The following is a 21,575-nucleotide window of genomic DNA, read 5'->3' on the forward strand; positions in this document are numbered from 1 at the left end:
TGGACTATACTTATACTAAGAGAAATGGAGGAGCAATGTGCCTGGAATTCCTTCTTGCCTTTTTTTCTCCTTTTCCATCCTTTTTCTTCTTCTCCTCCATCTTCTTCTTCTTCTTGTTCCCTTCTAGATTTATCTGTTCTTTCTGCACCATCACACTTCCAACCTGATCAGGCCAGGGAGATTATCTTCTCTGGCACCCTTCCACCCTTGGTCTTATGGTCTCCTGAGGGAATCTTCTTCCTAGTGTTTCCAATTCTTCAGAGTAGAATCTCTACAAGAGGATAAATCAAACTTCCTCTTGATAATATTAATCTTCTCTTATAACCACTGGATTCATGTTACTTTTCTATAATTATCCTATCTCCATAAGTGAGACAGGGATGTTAACAACATATGTATTTGAGGGCAATGCTAAAGTCTTCTACTTAAAACTGAGAACTGGAAATTTATATAAATTCTTTGTTCTCTGAATACTGTTTTTCTTACCTCATAATCACAAGCTTTACAGTAAACACATGATTGAAGACAAAAGGACCAACGTTATCTGGGCCAGTGTCAGATCACTAAGGTGCTTCTTAAAATGCAGATATCTGGGCCCCATGGCTAATCTACCTGTTAGACATGAGAGTAGGGATGAAGGGGAGGGGAAGGGATGGTGAGATTCTGTATTTTTAAGAAGTTATCCAGGTGATCCATATGAAATCTAAAATTTGGGCATCTCTGCTAGCCTGTTTTCTTCCAGTCCTAAGAAGGATGATCCACAATGTCCAAGGTATCACATATTACCTCCATAAGCCTCCAAAACAGACCAGGATTGATGAAAATGACATTATTCTTCCCAATTACGAATTTCCATTCCTCTTCCTAAAAGAGGATTACATTTGTCCCTATGTTTGCCATGTGACCTGCAGGGCTTCTCTTTGGGAAAAAAAATACTCCACTGCCACCTCATTTATATCACACTTGACCATGTAACTTGCTATGGGCAGTACAATGTAAGGAAATGTAATCTATGCAACACCTGGGCAGCTGTTTCAAGTGCCACTGCAGAACTCTGCATTCTCTTTCCCCCGTGACAAGACTAATACAGGCCTTTTGCTTTGATCTGGATCCCCAGATGAAAAAGATAAGTGATGCAGAGCCATAACTCTTCCTGAACCTACGTGGACAGAGTGAGAAATAAACAGTTATCTTTGTAAACTACTGAGATTTTTTATCAGAGTATAATACAGAGAAAGATTTCTGATCCAAGGAGATAAAAGATATTTTTTAAAAACTTCCTTCCCTAAGAAAAAATAATGGAATGTATGGCCACATAAATGCAAAAGATGACTCGCACTGTCCCCAAGATGGTGCAATTAGGGTACCAGGCAATCCCCAATGAAAGGACAAACCCAATGCTACAAAATCACATACTAGTCCCACCCTGCCATAGGTTCCCGGCCTGCACTGTCTCAAGGACAACAATGACAGCTCTAATCTGTCTTTAAAACACTGCAAGGAGGGCTTATTTGCCCTGCTCCTCTCCTACACACACACACACACACACACACACACACACAGAATTTGGGCAAGGAAGGATACTACCAGGCAAATTGCCTCAAATACACAATCTATCTAATTTCTTCAAGGCTTTTCCTGTTTGCTTTTCCAAATTCACCTTCTCATCTTCCATGGAAACAGGACAAGACAGAATGGTTCTGTTTTAATATTCAAGAGCTGTTGCTTCCAGACAATGTAGTGCTGTTCAGCAGAAAAACCCTATTCAGCATACAAAAAATTCCTTCAACTTTCTTTCTCATCACTTGTGAATTAAAGATACCCTGTCCAATACCTCTGCCAGACCCCTGATTTCATCTTCCTGACGACATGGGCTACGAACACAAATCAGGATGAAAAATAAAGTGTATGGCTAAGCTATTTGCTATCTATTCATTTCTTTCTATAAATCCACAAAATGGCAGGATTCTGAAATAGATATATAACATTAGCTTGAAAAATACTATTTGGATCTGGGGTACTATCCACGGAAAATAATTTCCAGAAGCTACCTTTCTTTAACTTCTGGTCCTTTAATATAAGTTAAAACATCATACAAATTTTTAAAAAGGAGAATTCTGAAAGATGCTGGGAACAAGTATAATTGATATACTGAAAATATACATGCAGATCTACTCTGTACTTAGGTGACAAATAAGTCACATGGAATTTTACTAAAGCAATTATCACATGCCATTCGTGCTTCATGATTAGACTGGCATCATTGTATAGTATAAAAGCAAATGTCTCTGTTTGATAATAAAGAACTAGTAATTCTTGCAAGTGTAATGAGAGCCATGCCATTTGGCACAATGTGTTTTGAAATGGTTTGTGACTACCTTCAAAGCCCAAAGACTTATCAAATATAGCTTAAAGTTGCTAACATAAACTAGAGCTCTTAGTTCCCAATATGTTCTTTCAAATGTAAAGAAGAGATGTTTTCTTAAGGAACATAGCTGTTAAGGAGTCACTATCAATCACCAAGGAGAATCAAGGTCCACAATTCAAGCCAATCGCAGCAGAGGAAGTAATAGTGAAAATCTGTCTTGTTACTCAACTTAGAAGCCCCTGATGCTGCTGCACTATTTATGTTTAACTTTTACCAGGATCCCAGTATGGTTCAAGAGTTTCTGAGGCTGAGACAAGATTGGAAAATAAAGGTGTCCTGGACGCCTCAAGATGCCTCCATGGGGACATTCTGGGCCAAGATAACTAGTGGAAAACTGACAAATTATTTAGATTCTTTCCCTTTCCTTCCCTGACTGCAAGAATCCAAGACATTCCAAAAGGTCTGAAAGCCATTTACTTGGTCCAGCACTTCCGGGAATACCTCAGATGGCACCATTATTGTTTTATAACCCCAGGGAACATCCAGATTTCTGGTACTGACAGAAAAGGATACACACACACACTGACTATGGGCTGGACAATGGGCCCATTAGGTCAGATTTATAGTCAAACAAATACTCAGATAAATCCAGTCTCCCCAAAGTTTAGGAGTACAAAATGTCAAGATTCATTCATCAAACTGCCAGCCACTACCACAGGCACCTTCATCCCACCAAATGTATCATTACTTTGATGGGGACAAGGATGCCCTCCATTTCCCAGAGATTTTTACTTCCTTTACACCTTCTTCTTTTATCATTTTCTTCCCTATCTCCTCCAAAATATATGACCATAATAAGAATGCCATCTAGACTGGTTAGGGCATTTGTTCATTAAAAAGCCAACTCTCAGCTAAATGAAGAGCCAAAGATCATTAGAGGTGACAGAGCATGGAATTTTTGAAATGAGTACCTCCCATAAGGCCTCAAATATCACCTTGGCCATTTACGACTCTCCTGGTGTGTATTTTATACACCATTTATTTAAAACAGCTTTGAGAGAAGGTCATTCAGGTATTTGGGTGTGGGTTAACATCGAAATTGAACCATGGTTTATTATTCCTCTTATTGTCCACTTAGTAAGGATAGTATAGTAGGTGGTTGAAGACGATGGCCTCATTTGAGAAAGTGCAAAAACAGCATTTTTCTTCCATTCACATTAGAATGAATATCTTGGTATTTAAGGCTCTAACCCCTTAGGAATGAATGAGAACTTTGTGCATACAGTACGTCTGTACCTCATCCTCCTAACTCTCGAGCATAATACCCTCACTCAGACAGAAAAGAGCTGCAGCAAAAGCACATTAGTGTCGGCAGCAGTGTTCTGTTTAAATGAATTGGATCTATAAGACCATCTTCTCAAGCTTGTTTTAGTGTAAGTGGCAGCTTTATGTTGAAGAACAAGAGGAAGTAGTGAAGGATACCGCGATGCTTCATAAACCTCTGAGATTTTTACAAGCCAAGGTAGATGTTGAGATAATGAGAACAGATTTACTTGTCAGAGATTCCGATGTCAAAACTAGACTTTTCTATGATTTTCAGAAAGAATACTTTTTAATAGATTCACACCACCACAGCACTCAATGGCAATTGATGATCACAGAAATGTATGTAAATTAGCATCAGAAAGAAGCACCTACTTCTAATTGTCAGGGATGCCTGTGAGTAATATGAAAGTTACTTTAAATACTGCAATATTTTTGAGTGTTGACTTTTGAAAGCCTATTTCGAGTTTGCTCTCATTATTCTGGAACTAATTGAAGGGTCCTACATAGAAAGAAAAAAAAATTCCCTTGAGACTCTTAGCAGGATTTTTTTATGGAACTTCTTCACAGGTGGGAACTAAGACAATTTAGTAACCATATGGCAAAGGAGGAAGCTCCATCATTAAAACATCTTGGAGAGGAACTGAGAAGAGTTAAAAGACTAAGACTCAGGATGCAAAGATGTTAGTGGTGGGATGCCCCAAGAGTATACTTTAAAACTGTTAACCTTCAATGAATGTATTAACCTGGGAAAAGAATGGATTGTGAATTTAAAAGTTTGCTAGTGTTAGAAAGGTATTAAGAGAATTCAGAAAGAGAGGATTTTAAGACCTACCAGGGGCCATCTGATTCCTTTTTGTTATGCCCTCTGGGTGAAGCCTATAGAGACAGGCCTGATGGAGAATGCTATCGCATTAAGAGACCATGACTGGATTTCCTACAAGAGGACAAAAAAAGCACTTTAGATTTGTTAAAGGAGAAAGGGGTAGAGGGCTCTTCTGTCAGCACTATACTAAAAAACAGAAGCATCTAAAGTATTGCTGCTTACATAAATAAAATCATCCAGCACTGCAAAAGAATCTATACAGTAATATTAGGAATCAGAAAAAATTGGAAGATCAGTTCAAACTGGCTTAAGACACAAAAATTGAAGAAAAAAACATAATTTGTGCTAGTATTGCAGACATATAGTGAGTACCATTTTTTACTTTGATAAGCGAACTTAGTAGAATTTTACTTAAAAATGTAAAGGGATTTCAAACACTAGGCCCTATTATTTCCCTCAAGACCAGCACCCCCAGCTGCTCCAAATGGAGCAGCAAAGTGAAATTAACCAATTCCCTTGAAAGGCTGTAGTGGTTCAGCTTCAGGGGGCTTGTTAATTTCTCTTCTCCAGGGGCTCCAAGTGAGGACTGAGAGCAGAGCAGGGAGGCATAGTGAAAAGAGAAATTAACAAGCTTTTCTAAAGTATTGCTACCCCCACTTCTTTCCAGGGAATTGCTTAATTTCACTTTGTAACTCCATTGGAATAAGCTCAAATTTGAGATAAACTCCAATTAAATAGAGGGAGAGGAGAAACAAAGGCAAATGGGTAGGTAAGAAAGGGAATGGAGAGAATTTAAATTAATGACCTCAACTCAAAGCATTTCCCTAAAATACTCAAAGCACTTCACACATGAAGAGGACACATATTTTTAAAAATCTAGCCAGGGTTAAAAAAGTGGGGTTTTATTTTTTCTTATTTTTATTAATTTTAACCTCCTTTAGAATCTTGGTAGAACTTCTGAAATACAAATATTTTCTAGTTTACCTAAATCACAGGGTTAAAGGCTACTCGTTTATAACTGTTCCGTGTAATACTTATTCAGTCTCTTCAAATCTGCATGTCATTGACTATCTACCCATCTCCTAAAGTAAAGGGATCGTAAATGAAAGACACTTGAACACAAAAGAGGGTTGAAGGGAAAAATGCATACAGATTACCTAAGGACTTAAAATATTGTTTTAAGGTGTTGTGATGAGTATAAGTCAATACATTTGCATTCAATTTATAGTAACACTAAATAATGGACAAATTTTCACTAATAAATGGTAGAAAATGTAAAATCACTAAAATACATAATGTAGTACAGCTCTTAGTTTAGTATAAATAAGAATTCAGTAAAGCACTATGTCTTAAAATTACTTGACCACTTGTATTCATAATCTATAGACCACTTCTATTCATGCTTCTCTTCTACAAAGTTTGTAAAACTTTTTTTAAGAATAGTATTTTACCTTTGGTACATTTGACTTGACCGAAACCAACCAATAATATTAAAACAATCAAAGATATATGCATTACAGTATTTTTATAGGCACCATGATAAAAAAGAAAAAGCACAGATTTGATATGAGGTAGCAAACAAAATCTAATTTAATAATTTTCTAGGTTGAACTCACATGTGGCCTTGGGCAAAGAAAGAAGGCAAATTAGTAGGCCTTCCAAAGAAATTTCAACCTTCAGAAAATGAAGTAATAAGATCCTTAGTAAGAATTCTCCATCCAAATGAGACATTCTTTGATCAGAGGATATGTAGTTAAGGTATCCAAGACAATGCATATCAAGGGTCCAGCAAACAGCTATTACTGTCATTATTAAATGATAAAGACTGAGGCTGAAGAGTAATTTCAGAGATCATGTAGGCTAGTGGTTCCCACATTTACTTTTGCATCACCCTAATCTGTACAGAGCTTTATAAAAATAGAGATTTCAGGGCTCTTTCTTGAATGTATTAGATCAGAACCTCTGTGAATGCTGTCCAGATACCTATTTTTAGCCCAACATATTATTTTTATTAATGACACTTAGAAGAGTCACTTGACAATATCTCACAGTGGCAACACAAAAACTGAATCCTGCTGTTCCCATGCCTCGGCTTCCCCTTGTCTGTCATACATTACACCTCTATGGTTAACTACAGTGTAATACTCATGGTGTCCTTAGAAGTCTGATTAGCCTTTCCGTCTAACATTTTGTGGTTTGAGTCTATAAACATGGTAAATCCCACTATCCTATTTCCTAAACTCCAGTCTTCCAGGCAGAAAACACCAAGCAGATTATTTTGCCTACTTCCTATACATTCTTCCTGTTATTTTGTCATTGTTTTGCCTATAGAGACAGAGTTAAATCCGGAACTCAGATATAATAGCTTCAATGAAAGCGCATAAAAAGAATATTTAACTCAAATGTGAACTTGTACTTCCAAACAAGATAGAATAACAGGGACCTTATGTATCTTGCTGTCTGAAACAACTGAAAATCTGGACAAAATATATAAAAACAATTAAGACATTGGACATCAGGGGGTCTGAGTTAAAGAGGTTTGGAGTATGCTACCCCAAATATCTTGGTTTGGCATAGTGAATATTTTGAACTAAAGGCATATGAAAAAAAGCAGATACAAGAAAAGCATGCTGACCTCACAGTTTCTTCCCAAAAGCTAAAAATCCCAAAGGGAAAATGCCTTCCCTATAGCAGGAGAAAAAGAATATTCTTATCATGAGACACAGGAAGTCAAGGCAAAGAGCAATCTGTACAGACAAACCTTCTTAAAATGACCTTGCTCTTTCTGTAGAGTTCCCATGTGTATCAGTTATTTTTTCACAATTACTACTCTTTGTTAAACCTAGTATATAAGCATGTAGGCCCAGCCACTTTTTTGATCTCCATTTTCCTATTGAAGACTCACAATTACACATCAAGCTAAAACCGGTACGCTTCCCTCCTGTTGAGTCTTATGTCACTTAATTCTCAGGCCCCACTGGAGATACTAAGAGGATAAAAGAAAAATTTTACCTACTTTTACAACAAATGACCGCTATCCCTGCAAAATCTTAATAATCTTAATAATCTGAAACCTTAATAAGATAATGCCTACAATGCCCATCTTACTCTCCCAAAGGGAGTTTCCAGACCACAGCATAGGGAGAGGAAATCCAGGACAAGCTAAAAAGAGCTGAAGTCATACAAAGTATTTCTCTGACCACAACAGAATTGAATTAGAAATCAACGACAGATCTCTAGACCATCTCCAAATATATGGAAATAAATAGCACTCTACTAAATAAGCCATGCATCAAAGAATAAATCAAAAGTGAAATTAGAGAGTGGTTTGAACCAAATGAAAACACACGTATCAAAATTTATTCAGTGCAGCCAAACCAATACATGAGCACTAAACATATAGTACTAAGATGCTTATATTAGAAAAAAAGAGCAAATTAAAGCTGAAGTACTCAGAAAAGAGAAAAGAACAAGAGATCAGAGTGGAAATCAATGAAATAGAGATCAGAAAAACAAAGGAGAAAAATCAATTGCTAAAATGAAAATCTGGTTATATTATCTATAAATCACTGTAAATCACTAACCCTACTGTTTGGGGGGTGGGAGACATAAATAATCAGTAGCAGAACTGGGACAGATAGTATCAGTACAGATTATACAGATATTAAAATAATAATAAGGCAATATTGTAAACAACTTTTTGGTAATATATTTGACAACTTAGATAACACAGACAAATTCTTTGAAGACACAAACTGCCAGGACTTAAGAAGTAATAGCTTGAAAATTAATGGCTCAGGAAACAATAAATGTTGGCAAATATGTGGAGAAAGGGGAACCCCCTTACACTGTTGGTGGGAATGCAAACTTGTCCAGCCACTGTGGAAAACAGTATGGATGCCTCAAAAATTTTAATAGTAAAAAATACCCTTTGACCCAGCAATTACACTACTAAGTATTTATCCAAAGGATACAAAAATAGTGATTTGAAAGGGCACATGCATCCCTGTGTTTATAGCAACAATGTCCACAATAGCCAAAATATGGAAAGAGCCCAGATGTCCTACAATAGATGAATGGATAAAGAAGATGTGGTATATATATATACAAATGGAATATTACTCAGCCATCATAAAGAATGAAATCTGGCCATTTGCAATGATGTGGATGGAACTAGTGGGTATTATGCTAAGCAAAATAAGTCAGTCAGAGAAAGACAAATACCACAGGATTTCATTCATATGTGGAATTTAAGAAACAAAACTGATGAACATAGGAGAAGGGAAGGAAAAATAAAGTAAGATAAAAACAGAGAGGGTGGCAAACCATAAGAGACTTGACTATAGGGAACAAACTGAGGGTTGCTGGACAGGTGGTGGGTGGGGGGTGGGGTAACTGGGTGATGGGCTTTAAGGAGGGCACTTGGTGTGATGGGCACTGGGTGTTATATGCAACTGAAGAATCACTAAATTCTACCCTGAAACTAATAATACAGTATATGTTAAATAACTTGAATTTAAATTAAAAAAAGAAATAGCCTGAATAGCCTTACATATACTAAATAAATTAAAATTGAAAAAAAGTCTTCCCATAAAGAACGGTGGAAGGTAAGGATTACCAAAGGGCATTAGGATATTTTTGGAAATTTATGGATATGTTCATTATCTTTATTGTACTTATGGTATCAAAGATGAAGACACATGTCAAAACTTACCAGATCATACATTTTATGTATGTGCATTCTATTGTATGTTAATGAAGCTGATTAAAAACATAATGCAAAAAATTCTGATTGCATTTAGTAATGTTGTGATAGTTGGCAGCCTGTTCACTCAGCTAGTACAAGAAAAAAATCTAATATTTTCAAACGTCTTGTGTTTCCTAATGGAAAGAGAATATCTGTAATAACTACTAGTGAAATCAAACAGAGGAAGAATATTTCTATGTCAAGGTGTGGACAGTCTGTTCATTTCTCTAACTTATTTATCACTAAAGCTGCCCCACTTCACTCCCAGGCCTTTGTGATGAGCGACTGTCTTCTTCCCTTTTTCTTCTCTTTGCTTGCTATCATGGACTTGTTACCTACGTAGGATCTAAACAGAAGGAGTAGAATAGGAAAAAGGGGCAGGAGAGTTCTTATATAACAAGCCCTAATATAGCTGTGTTAGAGTTGCAAGCAGACCCTTTACTTTATGGGAGCATTCATGGGTTCTTGGGAGACCCTCATTAGAGAAAATATTTTACGAGCAGTTCACACAAATACTCCTTCATGATTTCTCAGAACTCTTTCTTCTCTAAGCTTTTGGACATCTAGCTATAAACTTCAAACATCTCTTTTCTGAGTTTTCCTTGCCCTTTCAAACACAACATGTGAATAAAATTTAAATGACTTTCTACCACTCTCTCTCAGATGACTCACAATCTGTCCGTGGACAACTGCTTAAACTTTGTGGCCCTTCAGGAGTGCAGTTACATGCTATATTAGTTTTCTAGGGCTGCCATAATAAAGTACCACAAACTGTGTGGATTAAAACAATAGAAATATATTGTTTCACAACTCTGGAGACTAGAACTACAAAATAAGGATGTTTCCCTCAGATACCTGTAGGGAAGGATTATTCCTTGTCTCTTACACTTTCTGGTAGTTGCCAGTAACTCTTGGCATTTCTTGGCTTGTAAATACACTACTCCAACCTCTACCTGTATCATCACATGGCTGTTTTATCCCTGTGTCTCTGTCTCTTCTCTTTTGTTTATAAAGACAGTAGTCTTATTTAATTAGAGCCCACCCTAATTCAGTATTACTTCATGTTGACTTGACTACATCTATAAAGACCCTATTACACTCATAGGTATTGAGGTTGGAACTTCAACATAGCTTTTGGAGGGAAAGCAATTCAACTCATAATACATACAAACCATTCCCAAGGAAGCCCAATACTCTACTTCCACCAGATCCCCAAGCTGATAGGATTTCTCAGGCATGAGAAATCAGTCCTCAGTTTACTTGTAGCTCTTTGAATGCTTGCTTCAGAGCTCCTCTCATGACATCTAAGATAAGAGGAAAACCTCTCCTTCCTACCCAATAATCACTTCCTTTGAAGTCCCACATAGACCATTCAGTATTTCCTTCTGGAACATGGATACAATTAGCACCTATTATATTAGGACTTCAATCCAAGTGAAGCAGAAATAGCTCAATATTTAATACACAACTGTAAGAGTAGTTCAACAACATTTCTGTTTATTAAAGCAGAGACTTACTAACCACATCTGTGATCAGAAATTTCATTTTCAAACATTAAAATAAAAAGCAAACATTGCCCAAAGTAAGTTTCTGCCTTCTCTGTTGCTTCCTCAATGGGTGAAGCCAAATGATCTTTATCAAAAGTCATGTGGTATTACTAACTTAGAAATACATCGTGTGATCATGAGTAAGCCCAAAGCACAATAACTGAAATCAATAGATCCTGCAGAAGACTAAGTTTAGCCTGTGGCCTAAATATCTTTCCCTTCAAGTGATTTTTGTTAAACAAAGAAAAAATTAGTTAATTTTGCATATTTCACCTAATTGGCTTGTAGGTAAAATTCAGATGAGAATAAAAATGGCCAAGAACAAGCTTAAAAGAGTACAAACTGAAGGTAGAAACTTAATGGATGGGAATGACCAAGAAATGGAAAAACTGTTTTAAGAATTCTTGAACACACTTAATAAAAGGTAAAAAGCAAAGTGGTTTTATTTCACATGACTCCATGAAGACAATGGTCTTTTCTAGAATCTATTCCTTATAAGAAATCTGTTGGTGGCACTTACAAAAGCTAAAATTAGATAACTTTGCAATAATTCTTGAGTTATGAAATGTACATGATCACAAACATAACATGCACTACTGCCCACTGCATAGATCATGGCTCCACTGATCATAAATTCCTCTTCTAAGTGCCAAGAGCTATGTGAACTCTACTTGAGAGAGGGTACTTTTTCTAAGATTCCATCACATAGCATCTTTTATAATTTCTGTCCCTATTTATATTCATTTGAGTTTGTAATGTAATTGCATATGCCTAAACTATATCACTGAGTCAAAATAGTTGCATTGTACTAAAAAATTTTTTTGCATTCATGCACAATAATACCTCTCCCCCTCTTACCTCTCTGCATTTGTGCACATTTCCCTTAGTATATGCTTTATTCAATCACCCCTGTTTAGTCCTTTTTGTAAGCTAGACTAGCATCAGTGACTTCCTGTGACACATACATGGTTAGAATTACAAAATTTTCTTGGGAAAACCTAGCTGAGACATTCTCTCATTTCCTTATTTCGCCCACTCCAATCTCTGGCTCTTTGGGACTCTCCATTCTCTCATAAAATATGTTACTAACAGGTTCTACTTCATTTATATTTTATGAATGAAAGTTGTCAAATTGATCTCAGCTCCAGGTCCATTATCCCAAACTTCCTATGGCTTTGAATGAAATTGCAAAACACATGCAGTGTCTAAGGAACAAATACTCCCAGAAATTCAGGATTTACTTTTGTGGGACTAAATGAACAACCTGAGGAAACTTGGGAGTGAGATACCATAGTTTTTACTCCTGTCTGTCCACATTTACTTTTTCTAAGCATCATTTTTTCCTACCTATCTGCCCTTCCCTGCCCACAAAATGCCTTCTTTCTCTAGCTCTCTGGTACTAACATGATGGTCAATGTGATAATGACCCAAATTTATTTTCATGAAGGTGTTATATGTCTGATAAATAATACCTTAGCAACACTTACATTTCTAAATAATACTACACACAAGGAAGAAACACTTTAAAAATGGGAGTCAGAACAAAAAAACAAACAAACAAAATCAATGATGGAATTTGGGCCAGACTCTCAGTCCCATTTAGTCACACAAATACAATCTGATTTTAATAATTTTAAAAGCTCTATCCAACAACATAATAATTCTATACCTTATCCTTTTTGAACCGTCTCCCTTCCCCCATTTCTGGGCTGGAAATCTGAAATGCATGAGTGGCTGACCTCCTCTCTCTTCCTAGCTCCTCCTCCTCTCCTTGCTCACTGCCACTCCTTTGATGACTCCAGGGTCAGACCCTGGTAGGGAAAGAAGATTAAAGAGGAAATAGCTCAACTGTACCAGGTTGATAGAGTTATTATCAGGGCCCTTTGGGTAATAGATTGTCTCACTGGTGTTTTGGCAGACTCCTTAGAGTTCTTCTGCTAAGGATCTCCAATTGTGGTCACTCAACCTGAGCAAGACCACTTCTCCAGCTGGCTGCTTACAACACATCTGGTGGTCCCATCTGAGGTCATTTGGCCACCTTAGTCAGTGCTTTTGGGGAGAATCGCTTTGCACCTGACACACAGTCAGTTCCCTTCAGCAGAATTCAAATCCAGATGTTGGTAAGAACACAACTGAAGCAAGGGCAGCTCATTCCCAGAGATTCTCTTCCTCTCCACCAAATAGCAGCAGCTCCAGTCCCAGCCACTTATCATTAGACTATTTAAGAATAACTCGTCTTAAACATCAGGAGCTTGACCAACACATGTCAGGATCTAAAACTGATCCATCTCTGAAACTGTCTTAGTTAGAGTGGGGAGAAAGTACTTATTCTTCTTCCCCATCCCAGCAACATGTAGAAAATGCTCTCCAAAGAAATGTCTTTCCTAAAGCCTTTTCAGCTTCCCTCTTTTTTACTTATGTCGGTGGATGGGTAATGACGAATGTAGGCAGGCCCAGGTTATGATCTCCCCCTCTTCAAGTCTAGCTCCATGGTCTAGAATGTTTTCTTCTCCTACTTGGAAAATACCACTGAACATCTCATTGCTCACATAAAATATGTTAAATAATTAGAGCAGTTCAGAAAATGTGATTGTCACCCCTGTGAACACCTAAAGAGTTCAAGTACAAGCTAGATCTCTTACTAGACTGCCAGAGCACAGATAAGGATCTAGTACAGACTGGGAACTTCTTAAGAATTAATGATCCACAGGCTGCCTCCATATAAGATGAGCAGAAGGGTTCCCCTAGTTTTCAAGGACAAACAGAGGGAAGAACATCAACAGAAAACCAGAATATCATTCAGCTCAATAAACATCTCCACATAGCCTACTCGGCTACCATTTATTTGATCTGTTCTCATTTTGTTTGAATTGGCATATCATGACAGCACCAAGCTTGTTATTTCAACCTTCACATAAAATCCCTAGAGGGATAAAAGGAGAATTCTGGGTTGTGATACATCAAGGATTCAGATAATCAAAAGAAGTTTAAAAATAAAACAGTAACAACATGGAGTAGTTAAGTAATATGGAAATATTCAACATCACTCTGTTTAAAAATAATTATGAATAATTACAATAATAACAATTAAAATAATTTTGTTCTCTTCTTCCTTTCCTTCAGGCTCCTTTGTTTTAATTGCATTTTGGTATTTTCTTTCTTAGACCAGATATTATCAAACACAATTAGAGTCCTCCTTGCCCCCCACAAAGTTGCCTTGGTTTGATTTCTATTCAGTAACTAAAATAAATGTTTAAACTCTAGGCTTGCTTTTTCCTAATCCTTTTGTTCTGGTGTTCATCAACACATGCACTTTTTTGCTATTTCGGAGAAAACCTCAATGTAGAACTCATTATTTCTCCGAGTGGTCCTAAAGAATACACACGCATGTACACACACATGAAGTATGCAAACAATGTAGACTCAAACATTAATGTCCTCTTTAGCGAAAACTTCATGAAGATTCTTTTCTCCATTTACCTCTCCGTTCCTTTCTAGAACACCTAGACTCTGGGAACTTTTCTTTTCTCTTCCAGATTTCCCTCAATCATTTTCCATTATTTTATATGTGGAACAAATCCACTGCACCTCAGCCTCTACTGTAAAATGTGCACATTAGAACATGTCCCAGTAATGATCAGCAAACTAAAGTCCCTTATAACAGCTCCTGCCCCCCTGAGAATACAATTTATTCACCACCTTTGATTACTAGAACATGCTCACCTGCCTTACCCTTCCTCATCCCTTGAGGTTTATCCAGCTATTCTTCTGAATGAGATGTTCTCCCTCTGGTTAGATATGCAATCTGAGTGAAATAATGCAAATTTTCTTCATGATTTGTTTCTCTGTTCTGTCAACTGAAGTTTAATGGATCATTTCTGGTAGTATTGTCTACTGTAGTCACAGCAGAGAATTCGATCAATGACATGAATACATGACAAAGGAGGGTCTGACTGAAGTTGTGGAAAATGAAACAGATGGTGCCACCACTGTGCCGTGCTCTGCATTTTGAAAGGTCATGAGTCGGTAAGACCTGAAGTCTTCACCAGCAGGATGCTTTTCCTTTCCAGGGTGCACATTTCTCATGGCCCTGAGGATTACATTGCACAAGATTATTTTTATTTCTAACCATACATCTAGAAACTTGTTTAGTTGAAAATAATGACAACAATCCAGGTAATTATACCTTGAATTTATAGGGCAGTTTCCTGAGGAACTTGGAATTCTCCTCAAGGATCTAAGACTCCCCATCATTTTCTGTCCCTAAATATCATAATCCAAAAAAAAAATGATTGTTCCTATAAAAGCAGACTTATTTCAAGAGTTTAAATACATTTTAAATGGTTAACCCTAAATAGAGTACTAGAAAATTCCACCCATACCTCACTCCTAGAATGACTTAACAGGAAGCTGGCAGCAACTTATGATGCTTAAGGTGGTTGTAAAGTAGTTTACTTTCTGCCCAAGTAAGACATTAAGGCATGCGTCAGGTGTCATTAACGAAGGTGTTCAGCAACTGTCAGCCTCCAAATAATTACAGACCACGGTTTCTTTTAAGATGTGCTCCCCTCTTTCTACACCCTGGTAACTGCCTTACACCACCTGTTCTGTCAGCACTGCATGTGGAGAATTCAAGGGGCAGGCCTGCTGCTCACCTGAGGTTAATAATTACCCTGTGGCTTTTCTCTACGGATTACACATTCTAATGTCTTCCTGCTGTATTATCACTTGGCAACTTCCACAGGGAAAGAAAGAAGTGTACTGCAGGTCAAAATTACCCATAGACTTCCTCACGGATGTGTGTGTATGGATATGTGTGTTTGCGTGTGTCTATGTGTGTACACAACCAACAACGTTGTTGCAGTACCTTTAAACCAAGTTGGAAAAGAACGTACGGAAATGTCTTAACTCAGAACTCTTTCTCCAAAAATGGGTTGTGGAAGCACTGAAGGAATGTCCTGGGGGGCACAACATGGTGTTCCCATGGGCTTTCTGCAGGGAACACAGAGTTCGGCTTGCTCTCTAGTTTTGCAGCATGTGCATAGGCATAAACATACACTAACACACACATATCAAGAAACTTTATCTACATTCTTTAAGACTGTCTACTAGGAAATCACAGGTCTTTATGTGGTTAGGAGACTATAATTTTGGCCCAGCAAGCCTGTTCTTTATGTTGAGTAAATGAAAGTCCTTTGAAGATTAATAGGTCTCTGCATCTTCATTTATTTTGCAAGGGCACAGCCATGCTGATTCCTGAACTATAGCAATTTAAAGAGAGCAAGTATTAGCCTCACTTGAAAGACATGAGTCCTGATGAAACCTACCCATTACCCTCTTTGTTCAGTCATCTGCAATACCTCCAGTTCACTATATCAATACCCAAGTCCTCCAGATTCTTCTGAGAAGTCTAAGCTGGATTTCTCAGTAACTATGAAAATATATGAAGGAGTCAGAAATCTTGCACAATAAATTGAAAGTTTAGTACACTAGAACTCCCTGAAATAGTGTTTTGGAGTTTCTTGGGACAATTTTTCCTTAGGCAAATGCAATGCAGGGGGAAAAAATCTGATGATTCAGGTCCATGCACAGGGAAACAGTTGTCCTGCTGTGGCTTCTCCTACCTGGGTCCCTAACGAGAACCTGCTAATTTCCAAATCCTACAAATGGCTCATTTTTTACTACATCTTGTCATCTTGTGCTTACAGCTGTGTGGCTTTTGGGTTGGGATTCTTTTTTTTTTTTTTTTTTTTTTTTAAGCCATGTCTAAAGGCAATCCATTTGATCAGAGAGTAATATCCTGACTTCCTCTTTTATCATTTCCCAGTTAGACTTGGGCTACAGGTAGAATCCTGCAGTTACTTTGTTTAACATTAAAAATAATTTCATTTTCCTGCCAGAAGCTGGCCTTACTAATCATGTTGCTGCTTGGAAGCCGGAGAATCATGGCTTTCACCTAACTTTAAGTAGTGTGAAATGGCAGAAAATCCTAATTGAGAAAGAAACACGAATGAGGGAAAAGACTCTGATATAGAACAAGAAGAATAACAACTCTACTGTAGTAGCTATTTCCATAACACAAAAGAGACAGGGAAATTGTCAAGGCAGCAGGAATAGCTTTCAAGAATAGTCTCTACTTCAAGACTAAAGCAGGGACGCAGCTAATTTACTCAGAACTATGACTTCTTTCTTCAGCTCAGTTGAGAGTTTCCATTTAATCTAGTACTGCAAAATAGTTCAGTAGAAAACACCAGATTCTGAAGGAAAGATGATTTGTATTCCAGAAGGAAAAATGATGCATTTTACTATTGAACTAAACTTGAATTCAAAAGATCTGAATACACTTTTCTATAGGTACTATTTCTTCCTTTCTTCAAATTGTCGATTAAAAATCTTCAATTTGACGGACATCTGGGTGGCTCAGTTGATTGAGCGTCCAACTCTTGACTTTGGCTCAGGTCATAATCTCAGGGTTGTGAGATCAAGCCCCCCCAGTCAAGCTTTGTGCTAGGCGTGGATCCTTCTTAAGATTCTCTCTCTCCCTCTCCCTCTACTCCTCCTTCTTGCTCTCAAAAAAACAACAATAACAACAACAAAAACAACAACAACAAAAAACCCTCTTCAGCTTGACACAGGAAATGTCACTGTCTGCAGTACTGTAACCTGCTTCAGTTGATAGCCAGCCCCTTTTTCCATTAAGTTTTTTTTTTTTTTAAGATTTTTATTTACAATATAGCTAACATGCAGTGTTTTAGTAGTTTCAGGTGTACAATACAGTGATTCACTTCTATACATTCCTCAGGGCTCACAACAAGTGCACTCCTTAATCCCCATTACCCATTTAACCCATCCCCCCCACCCCTGTAACCATCAGTCTGTTCTCTGCAGTTAAGAGTCTGTTTCAGGGCTTGCCTCTCTGTGTCTCTCTCTCTCTGTATCTCTCTTTGTCTCTTTGTTTTTCCTTTGCTCATCTGTTTCATTTGTTAAATTCCATATATGAGTGGACTCACATGGCATTTGTCTTTCTCTGACTGGCTTATTTTCCTTAGCATTATACTCTCTAGCTCCATCCATGTTGTTTCAAATGGCAAGATTTCATTCTTTTTAATGGCTGAATAATATATATATATATACACATATATGTGTGTGTGTGTGTGTGTGTATATATATATATGTATATGTATATGTATACCACTCTTTATCCATTCATCAATGGATATACCACTCTTTAACCATTCATCAATCGATGGACACTTAGGCTGCTTCCATATCTTGGCCATTGTAAACAATGCTGTTATAAACATAAGGTTTGTATGCCTTTGAATTAGTGTTTTTGTATTTTTTGGCTAAATACCTAGTATTGCCACTACTGGGTAGTGGTTCTATTTTTAAATTTTTGAGGAACCTCCATACTCTTTTCCACAGTGATAGCCAGCTCCTTTACTTGGGCATCTAATACTGTTGCCAAACAGTTGAGCACTTATTAATTATACTTCTAGGAAATGGCACTGTACATTACACAAGAATCTCAACTAATCAGAGCTGATTTGTTAGGACAGCTCCCATAACAGGTAACAGATGTTCTATGTACCTGTGATAAAGAACGGGAAGCAAACTACTGTGTAGAACTTGAAAGAGCATGAGCTTTAGGGTCAGACAAACCTAACGCTATGTAAGCACATAAAAACGATACTACCTGCTGGATACCTGAGACTGTTTACAATTGATATGGTTTCTAACTGGTTCAGCCAACTCAATAATCCAAAAATGGAAGCAACTGTAGAAAAGATCTTGATTGAAGAAATATTGAACACCAAATATCTCTCATTCAGCAATGACAGTTTACAGATTTATTCCCTAAAATTCAGAATATAAAGGACACTTATAGAGTCTAAAGGACTTATCCAGAACAGTTGTCAAAGGTCCTACCACTGAATGGAGAGATAAATTCAAGTTCTGATTTATTTAGAAGGGGTCGGGAAAGAATTTCAATTGAGTTCCTCTTGCATACCAGACATTTATTTATGTACAGCTCACTTATTTCTCAGTGCAGTATAAGTATTATTATCTCCATTTTATGGGAAAAATAATGGAGACTAATAGTAATAATATCTGTGGTGATTTTTTAAATTGCTATTATAGTTGACATTTGGAGAACCATTATGTCAATTGCTATACTAAGGGCTTTAGATATATTTTCTTATATAAACCTCCCCAGTAAAGTCAGATATTTTTTAACTTGATTGTATAGATGAAGAAACTGGGGCTCACAGAGTTAGAATAACTTACCTAAGATCACATAGCAAAACAACCAGGTCAAGATTAAAATCCCAATGACTTCCACTAGACCACAAATACCTAGTGAGATAGATATGATATATTTCACTAGTATAAATCTCACCATTTTAAAGTTACTGGCTATGTGAAATATGGTACAACTCTCTAAATTATGGCTGACAACCACAATAATTAAATGCTTATAGTATTCACTGGGAAAACAAGGCAATATTTTGAGGATGAATTCTAATTTCAGCTATTTGAGATCTAGACAGAAGTGTACTCAGTTGTTAGTGGCAACTTAGAGAGGCCTACCTACTTTAGTAAAAAAAAATAAGAAGCTTTGTGCACACAACTTCCCAAAACATCTTACCAAAAAATTTTGTGGTGATAAAAAAATTTCTTTGAACACCAATAAATATGTTCTTGTGTTCATTTCTCTATGTCATTAAACCCACATTTTATTAAAGCACAATTATTGACTCAATTATTAAAAGTCATTTTCAAAAGTAGGGTCTCTTGAAAATTTTGTGTCCACCAAGGTCACATTCCCTTTTCGATGATGCCCTAGAAAAATTAGGAAATATCTTAAAATCTATTAACTTATTTTTAAAAATCCTATAAGGAAATTTGAAAATACTTTCATATTGTCCTAAAGCACCTGTAGGATTTCAAAGTGTTTTCTAATCTAGGTTTTGGAGTCTCTGGAGTTCTCCTCACAGACTGTAGGACAGGTCTAAGAACTATTAGAGCTCATCAATATCAATGTGCATCTCTCTACTTCCCAGTATCCCTCAGTTAGGTTGACCACATGATTAAAATCACACAATAGAATGTAGACAGAAATAATGTAAGGCAAAGCTCCTAAAATATTCTAAGCAATTTTCCAAACCCACTATCCCTAGTCTGTGCATCTAGAATTGAATGTGTCAGACGCAGTGAAGTCACACAATAAGAAGACTTAGATCCCTAAGAGACCCATTTTGAACCTAAAGATACACCCATAATGAAAGTGAAGGGATGGAGAAGCGTCTTTCATGCCAATGGGCCTCAAAAGAAGGCTGGGGTAGCTATTCTCATATCAGATAAATTAGATTTTAAACTAAAGACTGTAGTCAGAGATACAGAAGGACACTACATAATCCTTAAAGGGACTATCCACCAAGATGATCTAACAATTGTAAATATCTATGCCCCCAATATGGGAGCAGCCAATTACATAAGAAAACTGTTAATCAAGATAAAGAATCATATTGATATGAATACATTAATAGTAGGAGATCTTAACATGCCTCTCTCAGAAACAGACAGATCATTGAAGCAGAAAATTGAAAAAGAAACAAGAGCATTGAATAACACATTGGACAAGATGGACCTCATAGATATATATGGAACATTCCACTCTAAAACAACAGAATACTCATTCTTCTCAAGTGCACATGGAACCTTCTCAAGAATAGACCATATACTGGGTCACAAATCAGGACTCAACCAATACCAAAAGACTGAGATGATTCCCTGCATATTCTCAGATCACAATGGTTTGAAACTGGAGCTCAATCACAAGGAAAAGTTCCGAAGGAACTCAAACACCTGGAAGCTAAAGACCACCTTGCTTAAGAATGCTTGGATCAACCAGGAGATCAAAGAAGAACTGAAACAATTCATGGAAACCAATGAGAATGAAGACACTTCAGTCCAAAACCTATTAGATACAGCAACGCGATCCTAAGGGGGAAATACATAGCCATCTAAGCCTCTCTCAAAAGAATTGAAAAATCCAGAACACAGCAGCTATCTCTACACCTTAAAGAACTAGAGAATCAACAACAAATCAAACCAACTCCACACATAAGAAGGGAAATAATCAAGATTAGAGCTGAGATCAATGAGGTAGAACCAAAGATACAGTAGAACGTATCAATGAAACTAGAAGCTGGTTTTTTGAAACAATCAATAAGATCGATAAACCATTGGCCACACTAATACAAAAGAAAAGAGAAAAAGTCCAAATTCATAAAATTATGAATGAAAAGGGAGAGATCACAACTAACACCAAGGAAGTAGAAACAATCATCAGAAGTTATTATCAACAGTTATATGCCAATAAGCTAAGCAACCTAGATGGATGCATTCCTGGAAAACGATAAACTCCCAAAACTGAACCAGGAAGAAACTGACAACCTGAATAGACCAATATCTACTAACAAGTTTGAAGCAGTGATCAAAAACCTCCCAAAAAACAAGAGCCCAGGACCTGACGGATTCCCTGGGGAATTCTACTAAACTTTCAAAGAAGAAATAACATCTATTCTCCTGAAGCTGTTTCAAAAAATTGAAGCAGAAGGAAAACTTCCAGACTCTTGTTCTATGAAACCAGCATTACCCTGATCCCCAAACCAGGCAAAGACCCTACCAAAAAGGAGAATTTTAGACCAATATCATTGATGAATATGGAAGCTAAGATTCTCAACAAGATCCTAGCAA

The sequence above is a fragment of the Mustela putorius genome, unplaced genomic scaffold (genome assembly GCF_011764305.1).
Source record: "Mustela putorius furo isolate JIRA1106 unplaced genomic scaffold, ASM1176430v1.1 tig00000083_pilon_pilon_pilon, whole genome shotgun sequence".
In the NCBI taxonomy this organism is placed as follows: domain Eukaryota; kingdom Metazoa; phylum Chordata; class Mammalia; order Carnivora; family Mustelidae; genus Mustela; species Mustela putorius.